The sequence below is a fragment of the Fukomys damarensis genome, unplaced genomic scaffold (genome assembly GCF_012274545.1).
Source record: "Fukomys damarensis isolate Sample0158 unplaced genomic scaffold, DMR_v1.0_HiC HiC_scaffold_27, whole genome shotgun sequence".
Classification (NCBI taxonomy): Eukaryota; Metazoa; Chordata; class Mammalia; order Rodentia; family Bathyergidae; genus Fukomys; species Fukomys damarensis.
In genome coordinates this window covers 2286948-2307109 of record NW_022900939.1, presented here as the reverse complement: position 1 = coordinate 2307109, position 20162 = coordinate 2286948, and the positions used below count along the sequence as shown (strand labels likewise).

Here is a 20162-nt window from a genome sequence, read left to right as displayed (position 1 = left end):
ATTGAAATTATCAACATAAAGCAATTATAACTTGCTGAATAAAAATGATGGACAAAAGCTGTGGCAAATGTCTACCACAAGTGTTCTGCTGCGCTCTGTGAGTTTTTACAGGGGGGAGGTTTACTAACAGGGGCTTATGTAGGAATGTGAAAGGAGGGAGCACTAGCACACAGAAGAGAGGAGGGTGTACCATTAGTTGCACGCTATTGGGAAACACTAGTTCTTTCTGAAGAAAGTTCTTCATGTTAGATAGGAATGGTGACTAGCCATGAATTGAGGCTATGCAAAATCCTGTTAGGACAAAGCTACCGTTGTACTAATTTGTTTACCTCATGGCTACCTTCTAATTGCCTCATAGTTTTTGTTTTTTAGTGACCCCTGGTCTATTGCGTGTGTGTGTGTGTGTGTGTGTGTGTGTGTGTGTGTGTGCCCATGAACTTGGCTTATCAATGTTAGGGAGCTAACTCCAGCTGGCTCCTTCTCTGACCATTTTGATTTCCAAACTCTCTTGTCACTGTATCCAAGACCTTCCCATCATTAGTTTGACATTTCTGGAACACTGGTTCTTTGGGTTATAAAGTAGAATCTGTAGAAATAGTGCTGGTAGTCATTGATTTCTATTGGCTCTAAATTACCAGTGATTTTACTCTACCTTTTGATCTCATTGTTCTAAAATACTGAGAAATGGGCTGAGGGGTTAGCTCAGTGGTTCCACTGCCTGCCTTGCAAGCACAAGGACCCAAATTTGATCCCCAATACCAATAAATAAATAAATTAATTAGTTAATTAATTTAAAAAATACTGGGGAATATTTGGACTGAGGAGCATGATTTTTCCAGGTTTTTCTCTTTGTCCAAGTTTTTTTTTTTTTTTTGGTCTTTTGGGTGCAAATATATGTCTTCACTTAACCTTGAATTCCCTTCATTACTTAAAAGGAGAGGACTCCTAAACAGAACATTTGAGGCAGTGATGATGTCCTGGCTGCTGCTCTTGGGGAAGTAGCTGGGCCTGGTAGCATTCACACACACATAGTTCCAGTAAATTATCCCCCCCACACACACACACTTTGGTTCTGGGAACAGAATCCATGGCCTTGCACATGCTAGGCAAGGGTTCTACCACTGCATTACGTCTCCAGCCCCTTGTAAACTATTTTTAACCACTCAAGTCCCACCTGTTTAATCTTGTCCACTCTACACAAGATCACAGAACATTTTTAATACAGCACCTACTTCAGCACTTCTGAGGGGGTCTTCATTTACGTTCTACTCCACAATGCCTACAAAGCCCAGTTTGTATTCCTTTTACAAAGCTCTATCCACACAGAAGGTGTTTCTTAATTCCATCCTTCTGCGGTCTGAAACCCTAGGAGAAGCAATCTCTTCTTCACTCCACTAGGATTATGTACATATGTCAACCACAAAACTGGGAATAATTGTTTACAGTTGGTCTTCTAGCTTGTGAATTCCTCTGGACAAGGCCTCAAATTTTATCCTTCATTGTCAGAGTGTCACATTGTCTGACTCAAATTAAAGACTTGTTACATGTCTGTTTAATGATTTAGTATATGAAGTGTTTATATTAATATAGCCATTTCTTTAATCGTTTTGCTTACTGAGTGCAAAGATTCACCTGTTCATTCAGCAAGTGAGCCATTCTCTAAATCTGTGTGTTCTCTTTGAATTCGTATGTCGAAATTCTGAACCTCCACAGAGACACTGGGTAGAAGTGAGGACCATGGGGCGAGGTCATAAGAACACCACTTCCACCATGTGAGGACACAGAAGAAGGCACCTCCATTAATCAGAAAACAGGCCTTTGCCAGACATTAACACTTCAGAGATGAATGCCTGCTGTTCATAAACCACCCAGTTTAAGACACGGGTCAGAGCAGCCCAAATACACTAAAATAGAGTAGCTATTGAAGGATATGGGATTTTTATCAGGTGCTCCATTGAAATAAACCCCCAGACTAGATTAAAGCCACCTCAACCAAGCCTTAGAGAGTCTCCAGGCAGAAGTATAACGAGTCTGAAGGCTTATGTGACATTTCAGCTCAAAGCATCTGGGAAGGTGAGAGGGAAGTAAGAAGCGGGGTGGAGTTCCATGCCAGAATACCGAGCCTGTGCCATGGGAGTATCGCCAGGTACGTTTGGGACATGGCCCTGCACACGCCTGCATGCACCCAGGGCACACAGCTCTGCTGTGCACTACAGCACAGGGCTGAACACAGGAGAACCAGGCAGCTGGCACAGTGGTCAGCACAAGCAGGGCACAAAGTCCTGTGAAGGGAACTTTGAAACTTGACAGAGCCACTCCAGTACTCTCAGAATTCAGCCAAAGAAAACAATTCCTTTGAAGAAAACCCTGCTATGATGACTATCTCATCATTTGTGTGCACATTTTCTATACCACAGAAGGAAACACCAAATAATACTCATAATGGACGAGTTTTTAAACTTTAAATGAAAACTTCATCACCTTTGTGTCTTAGCCCTGTTCTAGAATCTGTTTAGTCCTTTTATGACTACTAGTAGGTTACTTAATTTCCCTGGCCATCAGTTATACAAGGAAAAATCCAATGACTTTCCGGAGGATTTCCTAAGATAATATTTGCACAGCATTGTACACTCTGTGTCAAACGTCTCCTGAATGAGAATGCTCCCTGCCAGGGGCTAGGACATTTTCTGTCACCTGCCTACCAAGGCCAAGCTCCCAAATCTCTTCATCTTTCTTTACCATCTCACAATAACATTTGGCTTCATCCAGCCAAAAATTTCCCTCGGATCCAGCACACTGCCCACATATCTGGGTTTTTCAAATAGAGTTAACTTCCTCTTCCTCTGCTGTAATTCTCAACACAGGTAAGCTCAGGAGTTCTTATCCACATCTATCAGGAGTGTTTTGTTTCATTTTACTTCAGTAGGGAGGCAAAAGGAGAGGAGTGGCCCCAGAGCATCTGTTTCTCTTTATTCTCACCTGCAAACCTGTCTTCTTATTCTCTTCAGACGTCTCTGGGACAAGAAGCAGAAGGCTGTTCCAGAAGCTTAATATAAAGTCTCCAAGTACACCGGGGTGTAAAAGGTGTGCTTTGATCTGATTTCCCAGAAACTGATGAGCTACCCTTCTCGGTAGCTGTGCAATGTGAGGTGGGCTCTGCTCCCCCAACCCACTGTGGATTCTGTGTGTAGGGAGATGGCGTTGTAATGAGCTCAGCAGGGAATGCTCCTTCTAAGGCTCCTTGCTAGAGACTTTCTGTTCTTACTCAGCCCTGCTGTATTGTGAAACCAGCTAGCCAAGTGCCAGGCTGGCAGTGGTGCATGAGTCTCAGAGCTGGCTGGTATTCTCTTCTCAAACATCCATAAAGAAAATTGCCTATTTAAAGGGACTGAAAACAAAGATGCTACCCTTCAAAGATGCTTGGTGAATTCCATACAGGATAAACAGAAAGAAAAGTATACCCAGACACATAGCAACTAAACTACTGAAAACTGAATATAAAGAGAAAATCCTAAAGGCAACCAGAGGGAGAAAGATGCATTATGTAGGGGAGAAATAGTACAAATATTGACTGATGTTCACAACCTATATAATATATATATGTAAGTCCAGAACACCAAAAAATGTCATTTTTTAAATACCAGGAAAAAATAATCCTTAACCTATTCCATACCACACAAGATTATTTTTTTCCAAAATGGAGGCAAAATGCAAATACTCCCAGATGAATGAAGAAATCATGTACTGCCCTTGGGTGGTGTTTTAGAGCTGCTGTAGGAAGGGAGAACATGAGTACATATCTAAGCTGCACTCTGATGACCAGTTTGAAACTTGGCTGCTTAAGCTCTGGTGGGACAGGGCGCAGGGAGACTCGGACACTTAACTCTGAGATGGCATGGAACTAGGATCATGAAGGAAGAGGTGAAGGGTACTCCTGGAAAAGTGGCGTTATGGTGTCGCCCTCTGGTCCCTGGAGAGATTAGAGAAGGCTGCAGGATGTTGCCGTCTGTCCTTCATGCTGTGAGCCTCAGAGTGGGGTTGGTGATGACAAATCCTCTACATGCGATACTGTTTGACCCCTCTGTCTGCTGAACAGGAAGAGGTCTTCAGTACAGTGGTGGCACCACCCATAAAAGCCCTCTGTAGAGGGTACGATGGCCCCTGGGCAGGCCGGCTCTGCAAAGATTTGCTCAATGGGATGCGAATGCACTGCAGAGCAAGAGAAGGAACCAACTGTCGGGTCATGTAGGGCAGTTCAACCGCTCTTTGCAGAAAGTGGTAAAGAGAGTGACTTAGAACTTACTCTGACAGTGTCTGGCTTGGAGATTTACAGTGAAGAAACCTTGGATCTTCTGGGACCATCTTGAGAAAAGCCTTGCAGATGCACATCTGGGAGGGTCCTAAAGAAAGCATGAAGACTGTGGGGCTCCCTGGGAAGACTGTGTTAGCTGCCTTGGATGCTGTTTCCTGTCTCAAGCTGGACAACAAAGGTAGGATTGGACCATGGGCTGCCCAGCAGTGAACTCCCAGCTGTCCCAATCTCGTGCCATCTTCACCATCTCCACCGAGCCAAGAAAGACGGCGAGAATCGCAGTTTTCATTGGAAGCAGCATCAGAAAGACAAGAAAAGCGAGGCTGGAGGGGTCACCTAGAAGAAGCCGTTGGTACTGACAGGCCTCCTGTGCTTGGGAAATGTAATCTGTGCTCTTGGAGATGGCAGAAACGGGTGACTTTGGGTGCTTCAGACCTTCCAAGTTGACCCAAAACTTCAAGATGCTTCAAGAGGTAACAGCCATACCCTCGTGTCAGCCTGTGTGAATCCTGCTAATTCCAACCTAGAGAAAATGGTAAATGCCCTGCACTGTGCTGACACAGCAAGAAAAATTGAGACCAAACCCATTGTTAACTACTGATCCCCAGGCAGTTGAACTTAATCATCTCCAACACCAAGTACAGAGGCTGTACCTCTGGCTGCTGTCCCCCCATCGAGGTACCTTGCCTGGACCCATTAGTGTGGAGCCATCCGGGAATCTGCAATCCCTGATGGAGAAGCATCAGTCCCTGGAAGAGGAGAAAGAAGAATTAAGTTGTGAATTGAGCGAGGCCGCTGATCAGGTAGCCCAAATGTTGGAGAGAACCATTTTGAAAAAAAAAAGAGAGTGAAAGCCGAGTGCTGAGCCAGCAGAGTGCAGGCAGCCTGCAAACCGGATCTTTAAATGCAAGGGGAGAGGTTGGAAGACCAGGAATTAAAAGAAAATGTAGAGGTAATGCAAAACCTCCAGCAAGTGACTGCCCAGCTGTCAGGTGGAAGTGCTGCTTGTGTGGCTGGTGCCATTGAAACTGAGAGGAAGCAGAAGCTCCAGTAGAAACCAGACCAGAACCAGCAGGTCTCCTGATGCTTTCACCACTCAGCATTCCATGTAGCGAGCTCAGGTGCCAGAGGAGCTGTCGGAGCTAGCAGTGCGCACACCAAAATATGCCCTGGCTAGAAAGACGGCTCTGAATGAGGGCCAGCTATGACCCACTCAGTTCTAGCATCGGCGTAGCATCAAAAATCTAGAGTTGGAAGTCAGGAGGCTGCAAAATGAAAAGGAAGACTTGCTTCTTGGTCTTCAGACAGCAAAGCTGAATGTCAACCAAGTTGAGTGGGCACTGCCACAAACCACTCCAGGAGCTGGAGGGTCAAATAGCTGATTTTAAGGTGAAACTTGGTGAAGAGTCCAAACTGCTGAGTCCAAACTGAACCAGGAAATACAGAGGACGGGCACGCAGCAGGCACAGCTACTGTGTGAGGTGAGAGAGAAGTTCAGACCGTGGAAGCGACGAGGTCATCCAGTTAAAAGAACGAGACAGTAAGAGGCGAGGGAGTTGCCTGTGGGAAGCCAGCCATGGCCCACTGGCTTTTTGAAAGATAACATTTGTTCCTTTTTAAGGATTGCACGTGTTAAACTTGTTTTTGACCCTGCACGGGAGAAACTCGGACAGCCAAAGATCTGTAGGAGTCAGGTGCTTCCTGTTAAAGATCTGACGTTATCTGTAGGAGTCAGGTGTTGTAACTCCATTTTGTTAAGTTCCTCCCCCTATTTGGGAATCATGATTATTAGTTGCAAGTGTTGTTAATTTGTTTTTCTTGAGCCGGCTTTCTCTTTCCCGTGTGAACCCTCGTTCCCGTGGAGCGGATGTTGGGTTACTATGGTAATCCTAGCCCATAATAGTTCGGTCTTTCCCTTTAAAAGGCTGATGCCTGCCTGCAATAAACGTCGCCTTGATCAGACTCTTGTCTTGGCGTCCTTCCTTTCTCTCTGCCCCATCTCCACCCCGCTGCTCTTTCAGGTTTGAGACACTGCTGGACAGTGCTCTGCGTCGCCGGCTCACGACAGTTGCCCAGACTTGAAAACCACTTCCAGCAGGAGTGTGGTGTGTAACACACAGACAGCAGGGGCGGCAGCTGCCAATCAAGCCTCTCAAGGGTGCGCTCCAGAAACAACAGGAGGTCTCAGGTGTCGGAAAGAGTTGGTGCTCAAGGTTGGAAGTCAGAGGGTTGAACTGCAGAGCGGACTGACAGCTGAGGAAACGGAAGTGGACTGCTGACTTACAACAGCAGTGCCTGCAGGCGGATGGTGAAGACGTCAAAGCACAGAATACTGTGCCAATTGCAGAAGCCGGATGTGTCCTGAAATACTTGGAGAGCTGCTCGCCTCCAAAATCCAGGCCAGCAAGCTGGAAAGCAGTCTGAATGGAGCAAAGTCAGGTGGGTGGATATGCAGCAGATGCTGTTGGGGAAGCACAATCATTTTGCAGAGAGAGAGAGAGAGAAGGAGGTCGGGAAGGAGGGGAGAGAAAGAGAAGAGAGGGAGAGGGAGAGAGGAGAGAGAGAATCACAAGCTGAGCCCATCAAATTGGAGCAGTTACAGCAAGAGAAGGCTCTGTACCTTCTCAGCCAGCTGCAGCAAATCCAAGCAGCGGGGGAGTCGGCCCGTGGGAAGGAGCAGCTGCTGCTAGGTTCACTGAAGTGTCAGAAGGAGGAGCTCAAGAAGGTGCAAGAAGAGGGGGAGCAAACTCAGCCACTCCTGCAGGAGAATGAAATCATCCAGCAGAACGGACTCTCTCCAAGGAGCCATCTTCCTAACGCTATCCTCTCCTTTGAATAGGTCCTGCCTAAGCCCTTCCCGAGTTAAAGAAAAGTTCCCACATCAAAGCGTGGGCACCGAAGTTCTAAAATACGATCCAGAGCGCATTCCGTGCATGAGCCTGAGGACAACGCCGGCAACGGGACGATGGGGATGAGGCATGGAAGCCAACAGAATCAGTCCGGACGCCCAGCAGAGCATCAAAGGCTCTTCCTGAGGGGCAGACGTGGGAACAAGCAGTGCAGGTGCAGGCAGCAAAAGTGGGGTGGGTGTGGCCTGCCCCTGCGACCCCTCAAAGTGTCGGGACCACCACCAAGGCCAGGATCGCCTGGGGACTGAAGTGGAGTCAGGATTCTGAGGGATCTCAAACTGGAAGACCGCACAGAGGTGAGCCCAGGGATGAGCTTCTCCAAACCCACGTGTACCGAACAGCAGGACAGTGGCGGAGATGTGTGAGGGGAGCAGGTGCTATTAACAAGATGCTCCAGCCCCTCCTCCTTTGATCTTCCAGAACCAAAACACAGCAACAGAGTCCCCCAAACATAAGGTTCTGGGAAAGAAAAAGCAGCGAGCTGTGGCCTGCAATCCCAGCTTTTTCTCTGGCTGCTCCCCTATCAAAGAGGCCCGTTGAAGTCAGAGTCATATGTGCCCCTAGTCTGCCCTGGAAGGTGCTTTCAGGTTGCATCCAGTGGGGGCTTCTTAAGGACTGCTCTGGATTCCAGGTGTCATGTTGAGAAAACGGATGCAGCATTATTGAAAGGAGGAAAATGGTGTTGAGCGTTGCCCCTCAGTCTCCAGCCCCTGCCCCAGAACTACTGCTCTTCCTGCTCTAGGACTCACTGATCTATCCTCTGGAGAGAGAACTAGCTGGCCTCCCTGGTGCTCGGGAGGAAGCAGTGCCCAGCAGGGTCTCGCTCTCTTATGTGTGAGCAGTTAAGGCTAGGGCTTTCCCCTGGGTTCTCTCAGTTAATAGACGAGCTTGGCCCACAGTAGCGAACTCCTTCACCCACTTCAGTACTGATTCTCAGGGTTCCCCGAAATTCTTTCAAGAAGCTTGCAAGGTCATCACTATGTTCACGAAAAGCCTACTTTCCATGTGAAATTCAGTGTAGGACTGTTTTTACATGGTCCTTTATCAATCTAAGGAAGTTCTACTCTACTCCTAGTTTTCTAAGAGTTCTTAGTAGGAAGAAATGCTAGATTTTTAAAAATGTTTTCTCTTTAAAGTTTCTCAGTGTGTTGAATTGATTTGTAAACCTAAGACCTTCACACTGAGCTACATCTCCAGATCTTCTTTTACATTTTATTTTGAGATACATCCCTCCCTATATCAATAAGTTTCCAAGCTGGGCTCAAACTTGTGACCCTTCTGCTCAGCCTCTGAGACTGCTGGGATTACAGGTTGTACACCACAACACCAGGCTCAATTTTTTTTTCAATTTTTTTTTTAGATAACAAAGCAAACTTGCATTCCTGGATGAATCATACTTCATCAAATTTGTAATAATTTTATACATTGCTTAATCCAGCTTCCTAAATCTTTGGAATTATTGCAAAGTAAAATAAAATCAAATTGATTCCAACAAAAACCACAGCCAGTAACTATTTTTGTACACCACTTTTAAAACTCATTTAAATATGCTAGGGCTGGGGATTTAGCTCAGTGGTGCCAAGCCTGCCTTGCAAGTGCAAGATCCTGAGTTCAATCCCCAGTACCAAAACAAACAGTAAAGGACAAAAAGGAACTTTTAAAATAAGAACAAAATTGGATTCCAATGTATTAATATTATACAATTTCAAGACCTATTATGAAACTACAGTAATCTCAGTGGGATTTTTGGTAAGACAGACAAATATGTCCATGGGACAGAACATGGACCAAAAATAGAACCACATACCCATGAACAATTAATTTTTAAAATATTTTATTAGTGCCTAATTATTTTACACAGTATTGGGTTTTAATGCACTGTTTCGATACAGGTTCATTTTAGTGTGTCTCTACCCCACCACCCTGTCTTGCACCTTTCCTGCCTTCTATTCCCTCTCTTATCCAGTAATAGTCACCTTCTACTTTCACATCATCCTATTTCGATTCAATATATTAGGGAAAGCACATGATACTTTCTGGGTATGGCTAATTTCTCTTGACGTGATGGTATCCAGTTCCATCCATTTTCTCGTAAGTGATGCGGTTACATTCTTCTTTACGGCTGTAACCACATTTTCTTTATCCGCTCATCTGTTGATGGGCACCTAGGCTGGTTCTGTACTATAGCTATTGTGAATTGTGCCATGGTAAACATGGATATGCAGGTGTCCCTATGGGACACTGACTTTAGCTCATTAGGGCAGGTACCAAAGAGCAGAATAGTTGGGTCATACCCTCATTCTAGTCAGAAAGATGTTAGCTGTTGGTTTCTCATGCACAACCTTTACTGTGTTGAGGAAAGACTTTCAATACCTAATTTCTTCAAGGATTTTATTATGCAGAAAAGTTGAATTTTGCAAAAGGCATTTTTCTAAGTCAACTAAGATGATCATGGGATATTTGTCTTTGATTATATTAATGTGGTGTATTACATTTATTGATTTGTATATATTGAACTATCCTTGCATCCCTAGAATGAAACTAACTTGATCGGGGTGTGTGATCTCTACAAAGTTAAACTGAGTTTCGACAAAGATAAAAAAATTATTTTATTATTTTCAACAGTCGTTCTGAAAAAATTAATGAACTTCAAACTATGCCTTGCACTATACATTAATATAGACTCTGAGTAGTCATAGATTCAAAAGTAAAGCGTAAGCATATAAAACTTTTAAAAGAAAATGAGAAAAAAATCTGTGACTTTAGGAAAAGTGTTTTATAAGAAGCATGACTCAAAAAAGAAAAAATATTGATAAATTGCCCTTATCAAAATTAAAAATTTGCTTGTCAAAAGAGGCTGTTGAAACAATTAGATAAGTCAAACCCTAGAATAAAATCCAGAATATCCAAACTGTCAAAACACAGTAAGGTGAAAAAGTGTCCATAACAAATGGACAAAACTTTGACACAGCTGTAAGACTTGTCATAAGTGACTGGGTCAGGAGCAGGCAGCCAGATGCTCCCTCAGAGGCCACCCTGTTGAATTTGGAGTTGTGCCTAAGATTTCACTTCTCCTAGGTGGTCAAATGAAGAGAATGTAAACCTTTAGAGCTATGGTTTAAAATGGCCAATAAGCAACAAGAAAGATGCTCAGTTGCCTTAATCATTAAAGAAATATAAGTCAAACCACAATAAAATCAGTTCATACCTAACAGAATTACCATAGGCCATGGAATCTGTGCTACTAGGTATAGACTCCAAAGAACAGATATCAGACAGATATTGGACCATCTGTGTACATAGCACCATTCATGGTAGTCGAAAGGGAAATGCCCTGGATACCCACCAATAGAAGAATGGATAAACAAAACATGGTATAGAAGTAAAGTGCACTGTTGTTCTGCCACTGAAGAATTAGCCATTTCTATGTGGTGAAATGGATGAGCCACAGCATAGTATGATACATTACGTAAGCCAGCTGGATGTGGTAGTTCCTCCTCATCTTCAGTTGAACTGGCCTGAGGGATGCCTAGCTTTGTGCGGCACCAGCTGAGCATGTTTGGTTGTTCAGGGCCTGACCCTGGGTGCTCTCTCTGGTCCCTCTTCCCCTGCTTCCAGTTCCCTGGATGCCATAGATTGAGCAGCAATCCTCCCTCCTTTGACATGTTCTTTCTGCCTGAGCAGCCCCAACCACAGACTGAAACCTCTGAAGAAATAACCCAAGAAAGCCTCTCTCCAATTTCAAGTTGCAGTTGCTGGGTGTTTTGTCCTAGCAACAGGAAAGGTAACACAACACAAAGGATGAATCTGTGTGATTCTGTTATGTGAGATGCCTATAGTGGGCAAGTGGAGAAAATAGCTTGGAGCGGGGATGAGGACTTCCTGTTTGGTGTGTACAGAGTTCATGCTGAGCATGTTTAAAAAGTCTGAGGTACAGGCAGGACAGTGGAAGAGTCACACAGTACTGAGCATGCATTGTGAATGTATTTTAAAAGCACTGCATTGCATGCTACACATATGCTTGTGTGTATGTGTGTGTGCAGGCAAAACCACATGTGAAGAAAGTGGTCTTTCAGTCTCTGGCTATCATTTCCCTGGGATAATTTACATTCCTATCCAGGGACCTATAGCTTCATGTTTGTATTTATCAATAAAACTCTTGGTTTTGCTTTTTCAGAGAAGCTCAAATTGATCTTGTTACTTGAATTTGAACTTAAATAATAGTTTTAACTAACCAACTTTGGTAAATTTTTAATGAGTTTATTGTTTGTAGACTTTCACTTCCCTTCATAAGTGTTAGGTAGGGTCTAGAAATCAACTAACAGCAGCAAAAAACAGTTTCCACACCTCAATTCCCTTGTGTGCTCCTGAAAAGCAAAGTTTTAAATGTCTTCTAGTTTAGTCTTACACAGGATTGCTGCACTGTAAGACTTACAGCTCTGGGTTCAACATCCGGTGTTGATACTTTCTTAAGTGAAGCTATCCAGGCAACAAAAATCTAGCAGTTCCTGGGGAACCAGGGTGAGTACCTGAAACTTGTGTAATAGTTTCCACAGCTGATTTTATGTCTGAGATCAATAAGATTTCACTGCACAAAGTTACCTTGGAGGAATTTGGGGGGGCGGTTCTTAAGAAAGTGAGGATTCTAGTACAGAATTGCACAATGGATCGTGGTCAACAAAAGAATGTTTGGGGACCTGAGATTTAGCTCAGTGATTCCACCACCTATCTCACAAGCACAAGGACCTGAATTTGATCCCCAGTACCAACAAAAAAAGAGCTGTTAACTCTTTGAATATCATTTTGGGGCCAGGGATACAAGGCCCCAAGTTTGATCCCTGGTACCAAACAAAAAATAGGGGGAAGGTAGGTAGGAGGAGTGGGATCCGGACAGAAGCTAAGTTTCTAAGTTGCTGCCACCGTGCATGGGCTGAATGGCTAGGTGTCTCATTCATGAGAGGAGGCACGGTGGTGTTAAGGCAGTGCCCACCCCACAATAGTCCTTTGCTCGCCTCTGTGGGCCCCTCTATGCAGTCACCAAAGACTCCAGAAAACATTTCAGGATGAAAGGAGGGGCACCAGAAGAGATGCTTCAAAATAGATATTTTATTTTCAAACACAAGAATAAAAAGGCAACATTATATCATGATAGAAATCTTCAAGAAATAAAATATTGCTTCTAAAGGGTTATTTCGGTGCAAATGGTTGACACTGAGAGACTGTAGCTCTGGGGGTCTCTGTCACCAGGAAAGAACAGGATGACACCAGAGGGTTGCACTTGCGTATTTCTGAGCGAGTATGCAAGGCGAGGAGAACGCAGTGTTTCGTGAGGATAGACTTGAGTAATGCACAGAGCTGGCATAGTCGGACACTTTCTGAGAACCAGAGATGCTGCTGATAGTGGGTCCTGAGTTCCATAGGTCCCAGTGGAAAGTATTTGAGAATTGCACAGAGGTAGGAGAGGGGCAGAGTTTTAAAAGGATTAGAATAGAAAGATGTCCTGGGTGTCTGGGCCCCTGGAGTAAGTAAGGTGGTTCAACCCGTGATTTTTCACCTTTACAGTGGCGCAAAAGCGATACATGTTCAGTGAGAGCCATCCCTCCCCTGCTGATATCTTCCTGGCGACTGCAGTGCGCGGAGCCAGCTCTCACTGTACTGCGGGCTGCGCCAGCCGCTCTGGTCAGCAGCATGGTCAGGACAGAACCGACCCATGTTCCCCAGCACACTGATGACCTCTGGTGTACAGTGAATAAAATGTTACGTGTGCTAGGTGCATTTTTTGACTTAAGGATCCTTTCAGCAATGCTTTATTATGATACTGACTCCATAGAAAGCGAAGAAGCAGCCTTCCTACTAACTGGCAGCCACGTCAGTGTTAGAGGGGGACGAATTTCTGGCTCACCCGCTGAAGCCGTTAGAAGCGGTTTGCTGGATATTCTCAGTGTATGAAAAGGTTCACTCTGTGTTTGCATGTCAAAGAAGCTGAAGACAAAGATAAATAGAAATATGTGCTTGTTATTTATCTTTTCAAGATCCTCACTCCAAAAAGTCTTTAAAGCAATCTAAAGTGTAATGTAGGAAAAAGAGCAAAAGGCGCCCTGATACCAGTCTGGTGTGTGAATCCTCTTTTTCTGTTGTCTGTTTTTATAATGGCAAGAGGAAAGAAAGGCTGAGCGATGGCTTTTGCTTTGGAACTAGTTCATTCTCAAGTCAGTGGTGAAGAACGGGGACCTTGTTCCATTAATTCTGCCCAGAGCCCTGAAGTAAGACATTAACAAGGGAGAGCTGGCAGGAAGTTCATTAAAACGAAAACTCTTCATGACTTATATATCCTGAAAAGTAGCTTAACTGTTTTATTTAAGGGTCCACCCTACTGTTAAAACTTTATAAAAACGTATTTAATCAATAATTTGTTCACTGGCTTCAGAGTCAAGCTTTCTTCAAACAAAACTCTTTTTCCTAATTATAAAAGTAAAACAATATCACTGTTAAAACTGGGAAATTAAAAAATATTTTAAAATAATAAAATTATCCATAATTTTACCATCCAAGTGAAATATTATTAACATTTTGATGTATCTATAAAAATACATAATTTGCGTGTGATTTCAGTCATAGCCTATAATTTTAGTCATTGTCTTCTTTTTACATTATATGATAGCAGATTTTATCATTAAGTAATGTTTTTTAGGCCTAGCTTTTTTAACTGGCATAGTACCCATGTTTTGATGTAGACATACTTTACAGTTTATTTGACCATTTATTTATTTTGGAAATTTAGGGTGGCTTCAAAGGTCAATTTTACAGCATGTGTATACTCTCGTAAAAGCGAAAGAGTGAGAGAAGGAGTCTCTTGGGGGTTATAAGCAGTTTTCCGATTTGGAAAGGAAAATGTGACAGCGAGAGTGGAGAAAACATTTATTTTGGTGGACATTGGGCACAGGGGCCAGTAGCGGGGGATGACAGCCCTCACAGGGCAGGAGGAACCTGAGCTAAGTCTATGCCTGAAAGAGGGGAGGAGTTCTGAATAAGGATGTGACCGCTCATCTGTGTGGGAGGCCAAAGGTTCATCTCTCTCATGTGTTGGTCCAGGCACAAAGCTCTCAGAGACACAAGCGTTTGGTTTTGTTTTGCTGGGTGATCAAACAGGGTAGATCTTGAACTGAAACTTCTAAACCCCTGATGATATGTTTAAAGAGGAAAACGATAATAAAAGTCATAAGGAAAGGCTATTTATTTATCTTTATTAAGTTTATTGGTATATTTTAGGTATACAATACAGTTACATTCATCATTGGGATCTTGTACCTTTCCATGACAGGTTTTGGTTCTCATTTTTCCCCATTCCCCTGCCCTACCTTTACCCCTCCACCCTTCCCTATTTACAAACACATTCTTCCCATGTTTTTCCCCTTCACATATTTTTTCTCTTCCCTTTTTATCTTTCCCCTACCCTTCCCACTTCCTCTACTATTTTAGACCTTTTCTTCCTATTACATAGTGCCAATTACACATTTTGATCCTTATTAACACTTTTAGTTTTTCACACCAGAGAAACTATTTGGTATTTATACATGTATGACTTATTAATTTCACTTAAGAGTATGGCCTCAATGTGTGTCCACTTAGATATAAATATCTCTAGTTTCTCATTCTTTATGGCTGAGTAGCACTCCATATTATTTTTTTAAAAATAAACATCTTCTTTTTCCAGTCTCCAGTTGATGGGCAATTGGGCTGTCTCCAAATTTTAGCTATTACAAACTGTGTCGCTATAAACATGAGTGAGCATATATCACTGTGGTATTATTCCTTTAATTATTTTGAGAAGATGCCCAGCAGAGGAAAAGCTAGGTCAAATGAGACTTCTAATCCTAGTGGTTTGAGGTTTTTCCATATCAATTTCCACAGTAGTCGCACCAGTCTGCCCTCCCACCAACAATGAAGAAGAGTTCCTATCTTCCCACAACCCTGACAGCATTATTTATTGGTTGATTTCTTGATAGCAGCCATTCTTTCTAGGATGAGGTGAAATCTCAGTGTTGTTTTCATCTGCATCTCTCGAATGACCAGTGATGTTGAACATTTTTTCATGTTTATTTGCTGCTTTTACTTCTTTGAGAAATGTCTGCTCATTTCAGATGCCCACTTTTGAATCGGGTCTTTATATTTGGGGGTCTGATTTTCATGAGTTCTTTATATATTCTAGATAGTAGACCTTTGTCTGAGGAACAGCTGGTAAAAATTTTTCAACACATTGTGGGTTGTCTCTTAGCTCTGCTAGAAAAGGCCATTTTAGATAGAGAGAGAGAGAGAGAGAGAGAGAACCAAGAACAAGAAAAGCACTCAAAAGTGGAAAAAGGAAAGAGCAGTGTTTTCTGACACTTATATGAACAGCATCCAACAGCAGGGACCCCACCGTATTTACTACAAGTTCCTTACCTATTCAGATGTTCTGAAACTCTAGCCCATCCGCAGGACACCTCTGCTTAAAGATGGACTCAATATCATTTGTAGGAAAATGGATGGAACTAGATCATTGTGTTAAACAAAATCGATCAGGCTCAGAAAGATGAGCACCATTCTCCTATATACTGGGTAGCAAGGAACAGAAGGAAGGAGGGAAGAGGGAAGGGACGGAGGGAGGGAGGTGGGAGCAGGACAGAGACTACTAGGGAAAAGGAAAGGAATCGGGACAGAAGGGGAACGGAGGGCAGGAAAGGGCGGTCGGGAGGGTGGATACAATCAGTACAGGACCTATGCGTGTGTGGAAACGTCTAGTGAGCCCATTAATTTGTGCAACTAATGTGTTCATATTTGTAATTTAATAAATAATTAAAAGATAAAGATGACTTCATCAAGCTATAGGACAGAGTGTCGTTGTAAAAGGCCTTTGATCCCAGGAGAGACAAAATGCTTTCATTTCCCCATTGATTAATACACATTTGTTAACAATTTCGCTTCTGTTGACAAAAAATTTCTGACATCCTTATTAAATAATTTGTTAATGTTTTTGAATGATCTGTTCCATGGCTTCTTTCTCTTATATTAACTTTCTACACTCTTCCTGTTTTTAATTATTTTTCACATCATTGGTTATGATAGCTACATTCATAAATGACAAATTGATCAATACTAAATACAGAAAACTAGCATGTAAAGTGCTATACTTTCCTTATGCGGGGTACAGGGCCAAGCATCAGATGTGCATTACTTTGCTTGATTCTCTAGCTCTGAGAATTCATCCTAGTTAGAATCCATGCATTCTTATTTCCAGTTTACTGCTGAGATGTTTTGAGTTCTGATTGGTTAAGCAACTTGGCAAAGTAGGCAGGAGAGAGAAAACTCGAGCCCCGCTTGCATGGTAAGCCATGTCCCATATATCAGGGCCTTCTCCAAGTTACTGTTAAACTTCTGGCACATTTCCCGATGTTGTCTCAAATGAATTTTACAGCTATCTTTCAGAAGTTTCCCTGATTTTTCAATTATTATAATGAAACTAGAACAACTGCCAAAGTAGCCATAATCCTAAAATATGTGCTAGTTGGCCTTTTAGGAAAATGTTTGCAAATTCTTTGTCTTAAATTTTCCATCCACATGTCTTCTGGGAGATGATACTCTCTATTCCCAGGGTAAGATGTCTTCTTGGGCATGGGATGACCAAAGCATAGGAAAGTGGTATGGTGGGGGATTTTACTACTGGGGTTTGAGAACCTCACAGAAGTCTTGACAACATAAAAATCAAAGTGGCTGCAGGATGGTCAAAAAGAGCAAAAATCCTTTTCTGATCCTTACTGAATTTATTGATGGGGTGAACTGCCACACAGACATCATATCAGGAACTGAATCTGCTGGAGAGATTTTCTGCAATCTAACAATACTTTGCAAGTTTAGGGAAGTTGGATTGTTTGTTTTGCTTCTTGACCCAGACATACTAGTGCAATTGCAAAGTTTACTATCACCCTGAAGCATGCTGAGCTTTCTCTAACGCTGCTTATCTACCCCAGAGAATATCAAGCTCCACTATCTACTTCTCCATGTTTGAAAATCCCAAGTCCCTATTCCTTCCACTTTGCTTTTATCTTATGATTTCTTGGCTTAACCTCTGAATATTCATTGTTCATCCCACAAAGGGGGAAGGCACAGTGTTTGCAGTCACTCCTATGTGGTGTCAAAGTCTGACTTTGCCAGTCATTTCTGGTAGAACTTAAGGAAGTTACTTTATTTCAGAAGGAGGATGAGTCCAACAGTCTGGACCTCAGGAATATTACCTGCATGGATGTGTGGGATGTGCATTTTTAATTCCTTTGCTTCCTTAAACATCTCTTTTACTTCTTATATTTTCAGTTTCCTCTTGAAGGGCTCAAGACTAAACCACTCTACAAAATGCTGCTGCTGCTGCTGCTGCTGCATGATTCCCAGAAGTTGACTCTGTACAAATCCCTTGCCAGGAGCATCCCTGCATCCCTGAAGGTGAGAGAACAGCAGGAGTTGGGGTGCAGGAGTTGGTGTGAAGGAAGAGAAAACAGCAGATGAGGTGTGACTGAAATAGGTAGTGAGTTTACAAATTCTTTTCAATTATTACAGAAAAAGACGCATTTCCACGAGTCCCCCTCATAATCCTCCTTCCTTGTCCTATCCTTCTGCCACTTTCTAAGTCTCTTCTGGAAGTCCTCTTTTCTGAGCGTCTTGATGAGGCATGACCAAAATATGGTGAATGCTGCTGCCAAGTGCCTCCCCACGGAAAGACAGCTCATAAAAACAGGCCTGGGTCCTCGTCCACCATAATCCCTGGATCTGCCACCCTGAGACTTCTGGCTCTTCCCTAAATCGAAAGATTTACTACAAAAGGAAACATCTCGAATCGATTCAGGACATAAAGGCAGCTGTGACAATACGACCAAAGACTTCCAGAGCCACTCCAAAAAGTGGCAAGCACACAGTGAGCGTCTTGGAAGCGAAGCAAGGACGAGGGTTTTGAGGGGGCTCACGGTCACGTGTCTTTCGCTGTAGCACATTTTTCTACCTGAAACATCTGCCCTAGTTTCTGATCACTCCTCATCCTTACTGTTCTCCCCCTTTCCGTGGATGGGAGAAGCAAATGAGGATGGGCTGGGATGCGGGGCACAGCCGGGGCTGCCCCCCTCCCCGGAGTGACACAGGGACAGTTCCTCAGGTTGTCATTTGGAGGCAGTGGAGAATGGTGGCTATGGGTATTACTCTCAGAACCGAACCAAACGGTTCTGTCCGTTCCGGGTCTGCCCCAGGTGAGTGGCTTTGGTTGCGTTTCTTTTCCTTTCTGTGCCTTGGCCACTTCAACTGAGAAAAGAGAATAACATCAGCACCTAGCTCCTCTGCTCCAGCTGCCATAGCAAATTTTGTTCTGAGCGGCTTACACAACGAGAATTACCTGTCATTATTCCAAAGAATGGGAAAGCCAATATCAAGGTATTTTTCTCTCCTCTCAGTGCTTGTTGGTAGCTGTTACCTCACTTGCTTGTGATGGGGGAAGGGGGATGAGGAGGACAGAACTCAGCCTCTTCCCTCCCTCAGAAGGGTACTAATCCCATCCCAGGAGCCTGGCCTTCATGACAGTTAGATGAAATCAGAGGCAGAAGAAGTTGACAGAAGGATGTGCGTGTGTGTGTGTGTGTGTGTGTGTGTACACTCATGCATGTGTGACTATGCTGGAGTAGCTAAAAAAAATGGCAAAAGGTGGATGTTAAGCTAAAGGCAAAGTAATAAGATCAACACCGGACCAGGTGGATTTCAGGTGGACCAATGAGGGGCTGCACCTCCAGTCCCCTGGAGGTCAGAGAAAGAGACCTGTGGCTTTAGAAAGTTCCTGTAGCATATCTGTGGCATTCCTTCATGGGGAAAACAATCCCAACCCAACAACAAATTTTACATTGTCCCTTTTCTGCATGGGAAGCCTGAGTGAGGCTTAGAGAGCAAAGGCAGCCTTTCAGGGTGTGCAGCTAGTTAGAACGACTAGCTGTGGGGCTTTCGGACTGGATGAACGACCCACGGCCGAGAGTAAAGTAGGTCAGTCCCACCGAAGGCTACAAAATGGTGGACTGTAGGAAAAGAGCGGGAAGCACACGCTCCCTGGTCAGAAGGGCCGCAGAACTGCCCAGCTGCAGCCCCGGCACAGCCGCAGGGCAGGGCTCTCAGCCACTGAAGACCAAGTGTACCGTCAGGCCGCTCCCTGGCCCAGTAGCCTTTGGGGCTGTGTGACCCATCCCGCCCTGGTGTAGAAGGAGTCCCTGAAGGGCAGATCACGGAGTAAATAAGGTCTACAAGCAGGTGTGGGATTCTCAGGACGTCCCTCCTGCCCTCACACGGACACCAGCAGCCTTGCAGGGTTTCTGATTCGGGACACCACTTGAGTAACAAAATCCTCCAACTATCCCTGGCCCTCCTGGGCATGGCTGGACGGAGCAGGGACAGGACTTTCAACCAGCCCCATTACTGCCTTAAGCCTGACTTTTACCTTTCCTCCCTTTAAGGGTAGGGGCTGAAGGTCAGAAGGAGAGAAAGAAATCTAAATCCTTAGCTGCTAAGAGAGCGAAAGCTGCAGCAGTGTCTTCGTCTCCGCGGTGCCTCTTACAGTATTGGGGCAGGGGCACGGAAAACCCATGCAGAGCACAGAGTTCAATGCGAATATTTTTCTCTCTTTTCCTTTATATCAGAGAATTTTTGAGTAGCGATTCGTCCCGGCCCTACAGGCCTGAGCGAGAGATGCGGTGACCTAGCGGGGAGAAGTGACTCAAGGCACGGATGCGCTGCAGATCAGGCCTGGGACAAAAACCCTCGGGGTCTGGCTTCCATCCGGGGGCACTTTAGCTGTTTCCTGATTTACGAAGCAGAAGATAATCACCTAGATGATTAACTAGGCAAGGCGATGGGAACGCGGTGGGCAGGGCCCACGACCCCCGCCC

General features: G+C 44.1%; 1 pseudogene; it reads left to right on the top strand.

The window, feature by feature from the left end:
• The first annotated feature begins 6314 nt into the window (after positions 1–6314).
• LOC117283487 lies at positions 6315–19220 on the top strand (annotated as a pseudogene).
• Positions 19221–20162: the final 942 nt, after the last annotated feature.